This window comes from Ruditapes philippinarum, unplaced genomic scaffold (assembly GCF_026571515.1).
Source record: "Ruditapes philippinarum isolate M1 unplaced genomic scaffold, ASM2657151v2 ctg5169_1_1_1_1, whole genome shotgun sequence".
Classification (NCBI taxonomy): domain Eukaryota; kingdom Metazoa; phylum Mollusca; class Bivalvia; order Venerida; family Veneridae; genus Ruditapes; species Ruditapes philippinarum.
Window position 1 is genome coordinate 216062 of NW_026866764.1, and position 13484 is coordinate 229545.

General features: G+C 32.1%; 1 long non-coding RNA gene across 1 annotated transcript; it reads left to right on the plus strand.

Annotated features, from left to right (window-relative positions):
- The first annotated feature begins 1598 nt into the window (after positions 1–1598).
- On the plus strand, positions 1599–8008 carry LOC132733607 (uncharacterized). Its single transcript, XR_009626186.1, has 3 exons — positions 1599–3411; positions 6246–6321; positions 6547–8008. It is a non-coding gene; the product is annotated as an uncharacterized LOC132733607 (long non-coding RNA).
- Positions 8009–13484: the final 5476 nt, after the last annotated feature.

Below are 13484 nucleotides of genomic sequence, written 5' to 3' on the forward strand. Positions count from 1 at the left end.
CCTGTTGTTTGATGTATAAGCCACTCCTTTTAATGCTATGTTTATTACAGTTAAGAGTTTAGTTTAGAAGTCTTGTACATATTATGAAACTGATCAATTAATATGTTTGTGTTTTAATACCTATATTTTTTGTACTTGTAGATCTACAGTACTTGGAAGTTGCCAGGTTCTTCTAATTGTATAATAGAATTATAATAATATATTCCAATATTTTGTGTCTGGAGACCCCTTTGAATAGAAGAGGTTGGAGGGTCCTGATTGTGGTGGATAGACGAAGATGTGGATGGCTGTGTAACATTGGCAAAGTCTATGTGTTGGAATGTGGCATGATGGAGCAATTGGTAATTTTAATATGTTACTTGATTTTAAGGATTTTGTCATAATAACTCTTTTTTGTAAACAATTTGGTATTTCGTGTTGTGTGTAAATTTGTAAAAAAATTACAGGTATTATTGAGTATTTTACTATATTTTATTTGATTTCAATGGATTTTTCATTAAGAAAAGAACTGAGTTTAAGATAATTATTTTAATCAGTTGAGAATGTCAATTCATAATGTCAAATTGCTCCTCTTTGCACTTTAATGGTACTTATTTTCATCTGCCACATAACTTAAAACCATTAAATAACAAATAGTTACCTGTTTAGTAGGAAAGTAATTTGTAGAGATATTGTAGATGTTAGGGGCGTCTGTGGCCAAGTGGTTAAAGTTGTTGACTTCAAACCACTTGCCCCTCACCGCTGTGGGTTCGAATCCCGACAGGGACTTTGGATTCTTTCATGTGAGGAAGCTATCCAGCTAGCTTACGGAACGTTGTTGGTTCTACTCAGGTGCCCGTTCTTGCCTGAAATAATGCACGGAAGGGCACCTGTGTCCCCCTCCCCCAAAAGATATTGTAGATGTTAAAATTACGAGATTGAAATGTTTTGTTACCCCTGTGATCTTTTAGTCCATGGAGTTGCACCAAATATGATGATGGATGTGATCTTTCAGACCATGGAGTTGCACCAAATATGATGATGGATGTGATCTTTCAGACCATGGAGTTGCACCAAATATGATGATGAATATGATCTTTCTGTCCATGGAGTTGCACCAAATATGATGATGGGTGTGATCTTTCAGTCCATGGAGTTGCACCAAATATGATGATGGCTGTGTATATGTTGGAATGAGGCATGATGGAGCAATTGGGTATTTTACAAAACATTACTTTATTTTAAGGATATTATCATAGTAACTTTTTTGTACACAATTTGGTAATTTGTGTTGTGTAAATTGGTGAACAATTTCAGGTATTATTGAGTATTTTACTATATTTTACTTGATTTAAATGGATTTTCATAAAGAAAAGACCCGAGTTTAAAAAGATTATTTTTATTTAGTTGAGAATTACAGTTGATTGTCTATAGCTAGCTAGACTGGAGCATCAGTGGTTCTTTTCGTAATGTCCGTTTGCTACTCCATGCCACTTTTATGGTATATTTTTCATCTGCCACATAACTTTAAACCATTAAATGTGATGAAAATTTGGATAGATGATTCAGAAAATGGATGGTAAAAGCACACATGTGAAAGAGTAATGTGAAGAACTTGACATGCATGGTGGAAGTTGATCGAGACTATCAATTCTTCGAGAGGTCCAGCGACTTTATACTCGCAAGAAGGATATGGTATGGAATAGCTTTCTACACCTCTGGGCTGGCAGATTTGTAAGATTGGAAGTTGTTTCAGTGTGGGAGAGAGATGAACACTTTGTATGGTCAGGTAAAATTTGCTGTTGAAGTCACAAGTAAGTCTCAATAATGGCATTTCCATTTCTTGTTTTCTAACTAGCTATGTACTGGAAAGTTGGTGGTTCTACTCTTAAAAGGTGTCTGTTTTTGTCCCGAGTAGGTCTCAATAACGCCATTTCCATTTCTTGTTTTCTAACAAGCTATGTATTGAAAAGGTGGTTCTACTCTTAAAAGGTGTCTGTCTTTGTCCGAGATAATGCCATTAAGGCACATTTTCCTCTACCTTTAAAGCTGGAAAGTCACCAAAATAGAATGTAGAATTGTATCTGTTTAATAGAAAAATTGCTTAGGTTACTTTTTGAGATTGCAATGTTGTTCTGTTAACCCCAGTGACATTTCAGAAAACCCTTGCAACATGTTGGCTGGATTTCTAGATTGATGTTGGAAGTTGTGATGATGGATTTATGTCAGAATGTTGATGGTTGTGTGACATTGGTGAAGTGATTTTTATGACATTGGTGAAGTGTGATTGTGCTGGAAAGTGACATGATGGAGCATTGGTAAATTATCTATTTTGAGTTTGTGTAAGTCACAGGACAACTGGAGTGCAACATGTATGGAGGTTCAATTTTTCAATAGCTTAGTAATAAATCAGTTACACATTCAGTAGATTGGAAATGCTTTTGTAGCTTAAAAGTCTATAACTAGGTAGACTGGAATGTTGGTTGCTATACTCTGTTTGGTACCAGCCCTTGCCTGAAACAATGTAGATTTGGGGCATAATTTCCTACCAATAAAGGTGGCCAGTCGCCATATGACTTGAGAACCAACTTAACTATCTCTTTTGGTTTAGTTAAAAGAGTTTGTTTAAAATATGGTCAATGTTAACATTTTGAGATTGGAATGTTGTTTTGTTAACCCAGTGACTTTTCAGTAAACCTATAGACCATGGAGTCTGAATGGCTTGAGTGGCATCAAATGTGATGATGGATAGATGTCAGAAAATGGATGGTAAAAGCACACATGTGACAGAGTAATGAAGAACTTGACATGCATGGTGGAAGTTTATCGAGACTATCAATTCTTCGAGAGGTCCAGCGACTTTATACTCGCAAGAAGGATATGGTATGGAATAGCTTTCTACATGTCTGGGCTGGCAGATTTGTAAGATTGGAAGTTGTTTCAGTGTGGAGTGAGATGAACACTTTGTATGGTCAGGTAAAATTTGCTTTTGAAGTCACAAGTAAGTCTCAATAAATGCATTTCCATTTCTAGTTGTTTAACTAGCTATGTATTGGAAAGTTGGTGGTTCTACTCTTAAAAGGTGTCTGTCTTTGTCCGAAACAATGCCATTAAGGCACATTTTCCTCTACCTTTAAAGCTGGACAGTCACCAAAATAAAATGTAGAATTGTATCTGCTTAATGGAAATATTGTATAGGTTATACTGTTACTTTTTGAGAATGCAATGTTGTTCTGTTAACCCCAGAGATATTTCAGAAAACCCTTGCAACATGTTGGCTAGATTGATGTCGGAAGTTGTGTTGATGGATTTATGTTGGAATGTGGATGGTTGTGTGACATTGGTGAAGATTTGTCAGATTTGGAGTTGCTCCAGTGTGGAGAGAGATGGAAACAGTGTATCGATTAAAAAAACTACTCAAGGATGTCACAGGTACGTCTCATTATATATTACAAGTCGGGACACAGTGTTTATAATAAAATACAGTCCATCCTTGATATTTCGAATTGCTTTGGATTGAAAATAATTGATGGGTTAAATTTGAATAATCAAAATACCAATATAGTGATGACAACAAAAATTCATATTATTAGTCAGTCAGGAAAAAAAAGAACAACAGAAGATGTGTACAAAATAAAGTTTTATTGGCATATTGAAGGCATGAATATTTGCATTTTATTCTCCATTATGTAGAACATGTAGTTACATGAAAATTATGACTGTCATCTTCAAGCATTTACAGTAATAACACAGTGTATAATATATAAGTTTTAACCATAAATAAGATACATATTCACTATGAAAATATCTTTTGTTACTGCACACAATGCACTGATTTGAAATAAAAAAAGAAATTTTTCAGTATTCATATACAAAAATATGGTAGTATTTGCTTGTTTATTTATTTCTCTATTTTAATTGTTAACTTTCATTTTTAATAAAAAATTAGTAAATTGAATGCTTTTAACCATCCAATAATTAAATGAGAAATAACTGGCTTGCAGGTGATTTTCGGTAATAAAAGAAATAAATAAAAAACAAGAGTAATCATCACGATTGTCTAAATACATGCACGCGGGTGTAAGAAATTTTTCACAAGTTGGGAAGGTCAGTGCTGGATCAGTGTCAGTTTGTCTGGCTTCGAAAAATAGATGTGAATTTCTTTCATAATTGTAAAATCAGACCAAAATTTTACTTAAAAGAATAAGAGGTATTCAGTTAATGCATTTGGAATAATACGTTTGTATTTATATTGATTTATATAATACTGCACGTTTGTAATGTCCATTTTTGCTGTATAATCGTGATGTTTATATAAATGCCTGCTGTCAATTGATAAAGAAATCACACTTTTTTCTCTAAAAAAGAAGTTTGCAGTATAATAAATTCCTTATAAATATTCCTGACAGGTCATATGGCCAAATATAAATGGTTGTTTGCAATATAACCCTCTTAGCGGCCTTATATTTCCAAACAACCATTTATATAGGGCCATATAACCTTTCAACATTCTTTATAACTAATAATATAGAGATAAAAACAGTACTGCCGATCTACTTGGATAATAACGGGTATTGAATAAGGGGTTGTCGAAATACTTTGGTTGGACTGTAAAAGAAATCCTTGTGCAAAGCCAGAATGATATTTCTTTACTTCATTTATTTATAACTTGGATGAAGAGAAATTTCTGTATAGGTTCCAAAAGATTTAAATACCAAGCTATTTATTCATGTATCCATCAGCAAGCCTTAAAATTAGCTTTGTATCCCCTCCATGACCCACGCCAGTTTTGGTAAGGTTGGTCAATAACTATTTTTTAACCAAAATATTTTTTCCTTCCAATGTTATATGGTATAAGTTATATATAAAACAAATTGTGAATGTTCAACATCTGTTAAAAGGTTAGAACCATATTTATTCAACATATATCCAAATTTTATCTTTACAACTATAAAAACAGGAGACTGAAATAAAGATGTGACACACTTGTTGGCACCCCTCTGTTTTCATGTTTAGTAAAAAAAAAGAATTTGCTAGGCAATTAAATTTTTTGGGTTGCTGTAATTTTGGTGGGTATGTTGTTGGAAGGGAACAATATTTTATTTTAGGCCTCATCAAACTGAATATGCATACACAGAATGATATAATTTATTAGAGGTAACTTAAGAAATAATATTCATTATGTAAGAACGCCTTAGCGTTGGAATAATGGCCACTTCCTTTTTGATATGTTTTGGGTAAATTTTCATAATTTGTAGACAGTTGATTCTCCTCTAGTTATTTCCATTTCCTTTCCAATTAATCAAAATTATTGATTTTTTCAAATGTATCGATTATTGATCTACAAAAATATTAACAGTACTTTGATATCGTCTCTATCGATGACAGCTTCTATTTGTCACAGTTACACACATGGCAAAGTAGAATGCATATGATTTATAGAGAATAACATGCTACTGCCATTTGCTATCAATTTAATATGCATTTTTTTTTGACAGATAACTCTGACTAGTTTTGCTAAATTGTCTCCCTTTAAATTTAAAATAGTTTCTTTATATTTAAAAACAAAAGCATCACACATTTGCTATAAACCTGCTATCAAGGACAAGTAATTCTGCCCCCTTTTCTTCTTTCGTTTTAAAGGGGAGCAAATTGCTGGTCTTGTTATTTTGATAAAATTGGTGGTTGGTAGTTTTACACTCCAGATCAGGGCAATAAGCCACATTAATTTACCAGAGCTCAATTCGGCCACTGCATTGCTGTCATGCATGTTTACCTGTACTGATTGCCTGATTTTTCACAAGGAACTGATAACTTTCTGTTCATGCCAAGGCAGCGGTGCAGCGTGAATGACCATAGGAAGAATTTCATGATCAATCACATTGAAAGTGACCTGCATTGTCAGGGAATCGAAGTCAGGTCACCAGGGTCCAAGGTAACATAGAAATCCTTTAAGCTCAAACTCGGATCTCAGGTTTCTGATTGGTCAGAAACTCCCACAGAATGTGGTCAGAAACTCCCACAGAATGTACACTGACCAATGAGAATCCTGAGATTTGAGACAGAACTCAGAAAAAAAGTTTTATAACCCCAGGGCCTGATTCATAGTCCAACACTTTGCCTATTGAGCTAACCGGATGGCTATTTTGATAATTTGTCTAATTAATGCCATTTATACTTATTGTTGATACTCTAGTTGGTCATCATTCATGTACTTGTATTAAATCATACTGATATTTACAATTTCTTCTGTATTTTTCTTGTAGGAGATCTGATGGTTCATCGGAAAATGGTGTAGTGTGTGTGTGTGTTGATCTGACGGGACAATTATTCCATTATATAGTAAGAAAGTTTCAATGATTTACAAATGTATTAACATTTATTAAAAGTTGTTTCATGTCGACAGAGAACCACCAACCTTTCATAGTTATGTCTTTAAACTTTAAAAAGTAAAGAATTTAGCAAAATATCATTAAAAGGAAATTATTTATCAGTTAAAATAATTTATTTGAATATATTAGTTGTAAGGAATGTATAATAACTAGCATTTCTCTTTTTAAAAAATAGTTGTTAAATGGTGAGTACTAGATGATATTTTCCATCATGTTATCAAGACGAGAGACAAGGCGGTAAGAATTGCAATGTTTTTTTGTTGCTCAGCATTGTGAAAGACGAGGCAAGTACAGCAGAACAGAGGTAAAATATTGAATAGGTGAAATATTGTATTTATTGTGGCGGGAGGGACATTAATAAATCTCATTATGAATAATATGTTGTGGTTAGTGAAATGAATAGAAAAAGATATAGTGAATTGCCTGGAAAGAAATGAGAATGAAAACAGTGTGAAGTTTTGGGAATATGAATAGGACATGAAAAGTCAGTGCAGTGAAAAATGGAAGCAGTGTTTGAAATAGGAAAGATATGAAGGAACTGCAAGAGGTCAGTAATAGACATTTTTGAAAAGTGGAAATTTGAAAGTGAAAAATGAATGAAAATAAATGGAAAGAGAGAGAGAATACATGGAAATTTGAATGGAAACAATTGAATAATACGAGTCAAGGAAATGAAAAGAACTAGAGGAGAGTTGAATGAAATGAAATGTGAAAGCAAAAATAATTTATCATATGTGAAAAGCGAATGAATTATAAAAGAAAATCGAGAAAATGTAGATGAAAAAAGATAAGAAAGCAATTGACTTTCTAGACAGATCAACTTTCTGTAGAAAGTCAATTTCAGGTGATTGTTGTTTGTTTGCACCATCCCATCATAGTTCTGCTATGAAGGGAAAGTGCATGTATGACAGATTTTCTACTTTATTCTCATCTAACTTTATCTAGATCTTTACAAAACTTTCTTTTCTATACAAAGATTTCCCCACTTATTGACCAGACAAGATTATGAAGGTACTGACCATTGGTCATTGACATATACCAGTTGTGACAAACCTCTCCATCAAAATATTTGTTCTTACTAGCTTTTATAATGACATTGACCATGACATTGACCAATTAACAAGACTTTACGAACCAGTCATGGCTTTCCCTATAGTTATTGATGGGGGAAGCTTTTTGACTAATTTACTTTTACTACTTAGGCCCATGCAACCTTAGACCAAAACTTTTTCCGGTTATTGGTCAGACAGAGACATTTGGCATTTATTGAAGCTCTTTGGCGGCAGTTGAATGGTGGGAGATGTGTGTACTTGTGACTTAAACCTCAGTGTCTCTTCTAGGACTTGTTAATGCGAAATTCACACTATTTTTTCAAAAATTGCGCACATTTTGGAAAACCGTGTGTGAAATCCTGCATCTAAATTCATCAGTTTTCTCTAAAAGCATAAAGGTCTAGAAAACTTGTTTTGTTTACATGAACACGGGGAAGCCAAAGGGAGGTAATTGTGAACTAAATAAACAATCTTCTTCACAGTGATCTTCCCTTGTTAGTATAGTGATTACAATCTGCCAAGGGAGGTAATCATTGGGAGGAGTTTGTTAAATAAAATATTTTTCGTTGACAACTCCTTTTTCTATAAAGTTTGTGACAGCACTTTTAGAATCTGTTTGCAGCAAAATTTATGTTAAATAATCCTAACTCTAACCCTAACACATAACACTAACCCTTACTCATTACTCAATATTAATAATAATGTGTAATATGATAAAAATAGCTGCAGACATATTCTAGATGAGCCGTCCCTGATCTGTTTTTACGAATAAAAACCCAATCTAGCTACTTTTTTATTTTTTAAGAAAATAAAAAGATAAGCTCTGGCTTGATAAAAACAACATTGAATTTTTTTACACAATTACTCTTTTACTGGCACCCCTTGTTTTTGAACAACCTTTTTTTTAATGAGTGGGGAAATTCACCCGTACCTTTGAATTTCTAGAATAGATACTGAATCCTACGACTAACTGTGACCAACCCTACAATGTACAGTGACTGACTTAAATCCATTCAACATTTCAGAGCTTCAAAGGTTTTGACAATCTCAACACTTCTCCCAATGCTGCCTAGTTTTAAAACAGCACACTCACAGATTCATATTGTTTCAATGTGTAATATTTTATTATATGTCTAAATGATTTAGTAAAATATTTAGATTTAATGTTCTTTAGAAAACTTACAAAGTCAGAATTAAGACGATGTTTTCTTTAATGACTTAGTTTTTATTTATCAACAGTGTGTAATATTTAATTAATATTAGAGTAAAATTAGTAAATCAATTCTATTTATTTGCCATAAGAAAGCAAATTTTGACTCGAATTGAAAAAAGTATAATTTAAAAAAATAATCCTGAATTAAAAAATTAAAAGATACACAGATGTGTGCAGTTTTAACTACTAGCATGTCCCAAGCCATGGTAAAAGCAGAGGGGGAGAAAATAGTCTTGTATTTGTGATGACCATTGTTATTGAAGTGAATGTAATATGTTAGCAAGGAAAAGCTGTGAATTTATTCGATTCTCTTAAGAAAGACAAGTTTATTATGTAAGCAAAATTAAAAACAAATCATTTTGCCAACAATATAGAACATGTTTTTTTATAACAAGTTTTGATGTGTAAAACAGTATCAACATACACACCAAAATCGTTTCATTTGAAAATGCGTATAAATAGATTCGACCCACAAATGTTCATGACCATATTTATTCTGTTGACACCAAGTCTGTCTGCTTGCCTAGCTCATTAGGGAGAGCATTATTTTCATAATCCACACTGGTTCCATCCTCTGACAAGGCATAATTTCACCATGACAATGTTATTTGGAACTCGGCAAATGTACCCCCTCATTAGCTTGGAAATACCCAAAATATTCTTTTATTCCGGAGTAAGTCTGTTGATCTCAGATACTGTGCCAACTGGTCATTTAATTGTCTCTTATTGCTGATTCTGAAATCATTTGAGATTAGTAGTTGGGTTATTTGTTGAGAAACTGGTTAGTTATCAAAGAAAACTCCTAATGGTGATCAACCTCCAAGATGTGACCAAGACATGTTATTGTCGTCTTAAGGTAATGCTTTCCCACCAAAACAATTCTATGTTTGTCAATACGGAACTTTATTTTCTCAAACTCTTTTGCAATAGATTATAAACAATCACTCGTCCTTTATCACTACCGGTATGTACTTAATTCTTGTTATTAATGGTATAAAATTATTGAATACCAAAGACTGTGAAAAATCTCATCTCTGAAATGACCGATTTATTATGGTATTTGCCAATGTAAAAGAATTTGGGCAAGTAAGCATTACAGTATGACTACCTTAAAGTCGGAGTTAAATCCAGAAAGATAATACAAATTTGGCACCCAGTGAAGTTCCAGGTTTTACTTTAAATGGTTCAAATAAGCAATATACTTTGTTCACTATCGACCATATATAAATGATGATTAACCTTAAAGGAACTCCACTGAGGTCCAATAGCCTTAAATAATAAATTATGAAATTCTTTCTTACATCAACTTGTACTCTTAAATTTGAAACCAAACAATAGATGATAATTATATAAATACACACAGTATTAAATTGATAATCAACTTTTTATGCGATTTTTGGCTGATTTGAGTGAAAAGCGTTGCAACTGAGTTTTCATTTTTTGGACCATTTTCCACAAGTAAATTAACTATTTCTGGAAATGGAATGACACATCTAGTTATACAAAAATTTTGGAAAAAAAATTTGGTCCCTTCAAGTTGGAGTCCCTTTAATTACAAATGAAAATGTTACCAGTAAAGATGGATCTATATTCATTTCAAGGACAGCTAGATTATATTTGTCAATTTTGACATAATGCCATCATATTTAAACCATCTTTTGTGTGAGTGAATTTAATATCAACGGGCTTAAATTTGTAGTGTAAAAATAATCTTTGTGTACATGTTATCTTTTTCATGAACATCTTGGAATTGGAATCAATTATGACACATTATATTCTTATAAATGATACTGAAAATTATATCAGCATTTTTCTTACTCTTGAATTAGTATTTAAAGCTACATGCCTCCAAATGAGTCAAATTATTTCAGGACAATCAAGGTTGTAGTGCAATTTTTAGGAAAGGAAAAGCATCGAGGTTCATGTAATAATTTACATGTGTGCAATTAAGGAGTGATTTCATTGTAATTATCACCATATTTCTTTTGTTTTGCTTACATTGCAGCATTATGAGCTATTTTTGCATATTTTGACCGTTTTTTTTTGTTGGTAATTTACATGAATTGTGAGTGTCTGCACTCTTTGTCCACTTAATAATATTTTACTTTGAAATACATTTTCATGGAAATTGGCATACATCTGGAGGTAAGCTGCTTTAAGGATAGAACATCCTTCCTTTAAGAGCAGAAATTCTCGGTATTTTACAGAGGTTTAGGTTTGCAAAAAACATTTTAAAAGATTTAATTAAAATTTTAAGCAGGGGTCTGTTTAAGAGCCTAAAAGTAAAATATTAATAATTATTTATAGTATATTCTATTTTAAGGAACTTGGAAATGGGACTGCAGATTGTGGCTTATATTTCCTATCCTGTAACGGCTTTTAAAAATGTTTCTCACATCACATCTCTCTTGTGCCCAAAATTAAAAAAAAAACATACCAGATTTGCTACAATATTGGCCTATGTTATAATGTTTTTGGCAGGAAAGCATTACACTAAGACCTTCAAATCGCCAAAAATTCATTAAAATTTGAAATTCCTACATAGAGCATTTTGGGCACTGAGTATGGAAACAATGTGAGAGTTAATAAAGAAACACACTTGAATTTGATAGATAATAGATTTTTTTGTGTGATTTTGATGTCCTATTATTTGAACAAACAGCGTCTGCTTACCTTATCATGTTTTGTTCATTTTTCACTCTTATAACAGAAAATAACCGATTTGCTACAGTATTGGCCAATGGTAGAATTTTTTTGGTGGTAAAGAAATTTACAGTAAGACTACCTTAAGGAATTTCAAATAAAAAACTACTAGCTGATGAAGAAATGATACCAATAATTATTTATACAGTGAAAAGATAATTTTTTTGTTTTAATTAATAACAGCCTGGTAACAGCATTGAACCTTCAAATGATTCTGGGGAACTCCCTGCTCATGGAATATAGAAAGCATGTATGAAAGCATGACACAAGTTGAACTACACAAACTTTGTGTCATTTTAAAGTCTCTCCCACTCTAAAAATGCTCTTAAAAAAGTGTTTTATCCTAAGTTATCGTCAATGAATGGATTTTAAATGCATCCTTGTGTTTATTCAGATGGTAATGCGGAAAAAAAATAACCCTTAGATATTTTACCATCTTAGATTTGATTTTAATTATTGATCAAGCATTCTTAAAGGGACTCCACTAAGAGTTTTTGACATGATGGGACAGGAAATAATTTTTCAAGATAGATGTTTCATTTGATGTATGTTTATTCCATTAACTTTTGTGCAAAATTTCAGATTATTTGCTCACTTTTTTCTTCCCAATTTCAACAAATTACCCAAAACTGAAAAGCATTACAACACTTTTCACTGAAATTAGGATATGAATATCACATAAAATACAATTTTCAATATATTTTGGAATTATTTGATAATTATTTTTTGCATATCTTTCTGTTTTAAGGGCCTAAGCCCATCTATGTAAGAAATGTAATTCATAGCTTATCTTAGGCTTTTGGAGTTCCTTCAACATATATTTATATTGTACATTTTTTTTGTGTGTTAAGAAATGCTGTCCTGTTTCTTAGTCTTTCTTAAACTAAGAATATTGATAAAGAAAATTCTTACAATAATTTCTTTTGAATAAATATGAATATTGATAATACATTTATGGTATGATTCATATGTCCTTTGAAAAAAAAAAGAACATATTCTTTTTCTTCTCTGTTTTATGATTAGCTGATTGATGTGTTATGCTATAAGTAGCAAAATAACTTTAGTGACAAAGACTCAAACTCTATAAAAAAAAAACTGTTTCTTCCAAAGATGGTTTTCACTATGAATTATAAATCAAATATTATATTTTACAGGACTGATGCTTGCTGAACAAGTTGTTAAATATTTGATAGAGGATCTCCATGTGAATTAATACTGTGACATTAAAAACTGTATACATATGGCAACTGATTGATACAGAGTTGTGTGCTGGGCAGTGCCTTGTGGGGGACAGGTAGAGGAGCATGTTGATTGAAGTGTTGAAGAACCAATTCAGACATTGTTTATGATTGGTAAAGAACATCAACTTGAGCAGTTTTTATAAAAGATTAATTAAATATTCATTATTTTATTACATTCTTGACATTAGATCACCCTCTGTGTCAAATTATGTTCTACCACAGGGCAGCAGTAACATAAGCAAAATGGGGCCTATACAAAAATGAAACATTTTGATGGATTGGGAAAATGGGTTGAGTGTAAAAAGTTTGAAATGTTAGGTGTTTTTAACACATTTTTAAAAATTCATCATTTTTGCATTGTAATTTTAAGTTTATTTGAAACATAAATATAGTTTTTATTCCCTTATCGATTTAACCAGAGGTGACTTTGGTATACCCTCTGTCCTTCTGCATGTCTGTCTGTCCACCAAACTGGATCCCGTGGTGATGCAAAAAATAATGAAAATACTTTAATGATGCTTGAAATATGGGTAAATGGCAGTCTGGAAATTATGAAGATGTTCTTTTCTTCCTATGTTGAAAAATTTGGTTGCTATGGCAACAAATAGACTTAAAATATGGCAAATATAACAAAATTTGTGATTACTCAAAAGTACTGAAAACATTTTTATGAAACTTAAAATATGAAAAGATGGCATCATGACCATACAGAGATTATGCATGTCAAGGTTCACAAATCTAGTACCAAATTTATTAGATTTACCCCCCTTGAACTTACAATTTTCATCAAAAAAATGTTCTTTATCAACTTCTTTATATCTTAGCATTTGAATATATGTTTCTTATCATTACCCACTTAAAAGATCGGAGTCGTAAAATAGGCACTGGTATGTGATAATGCGTT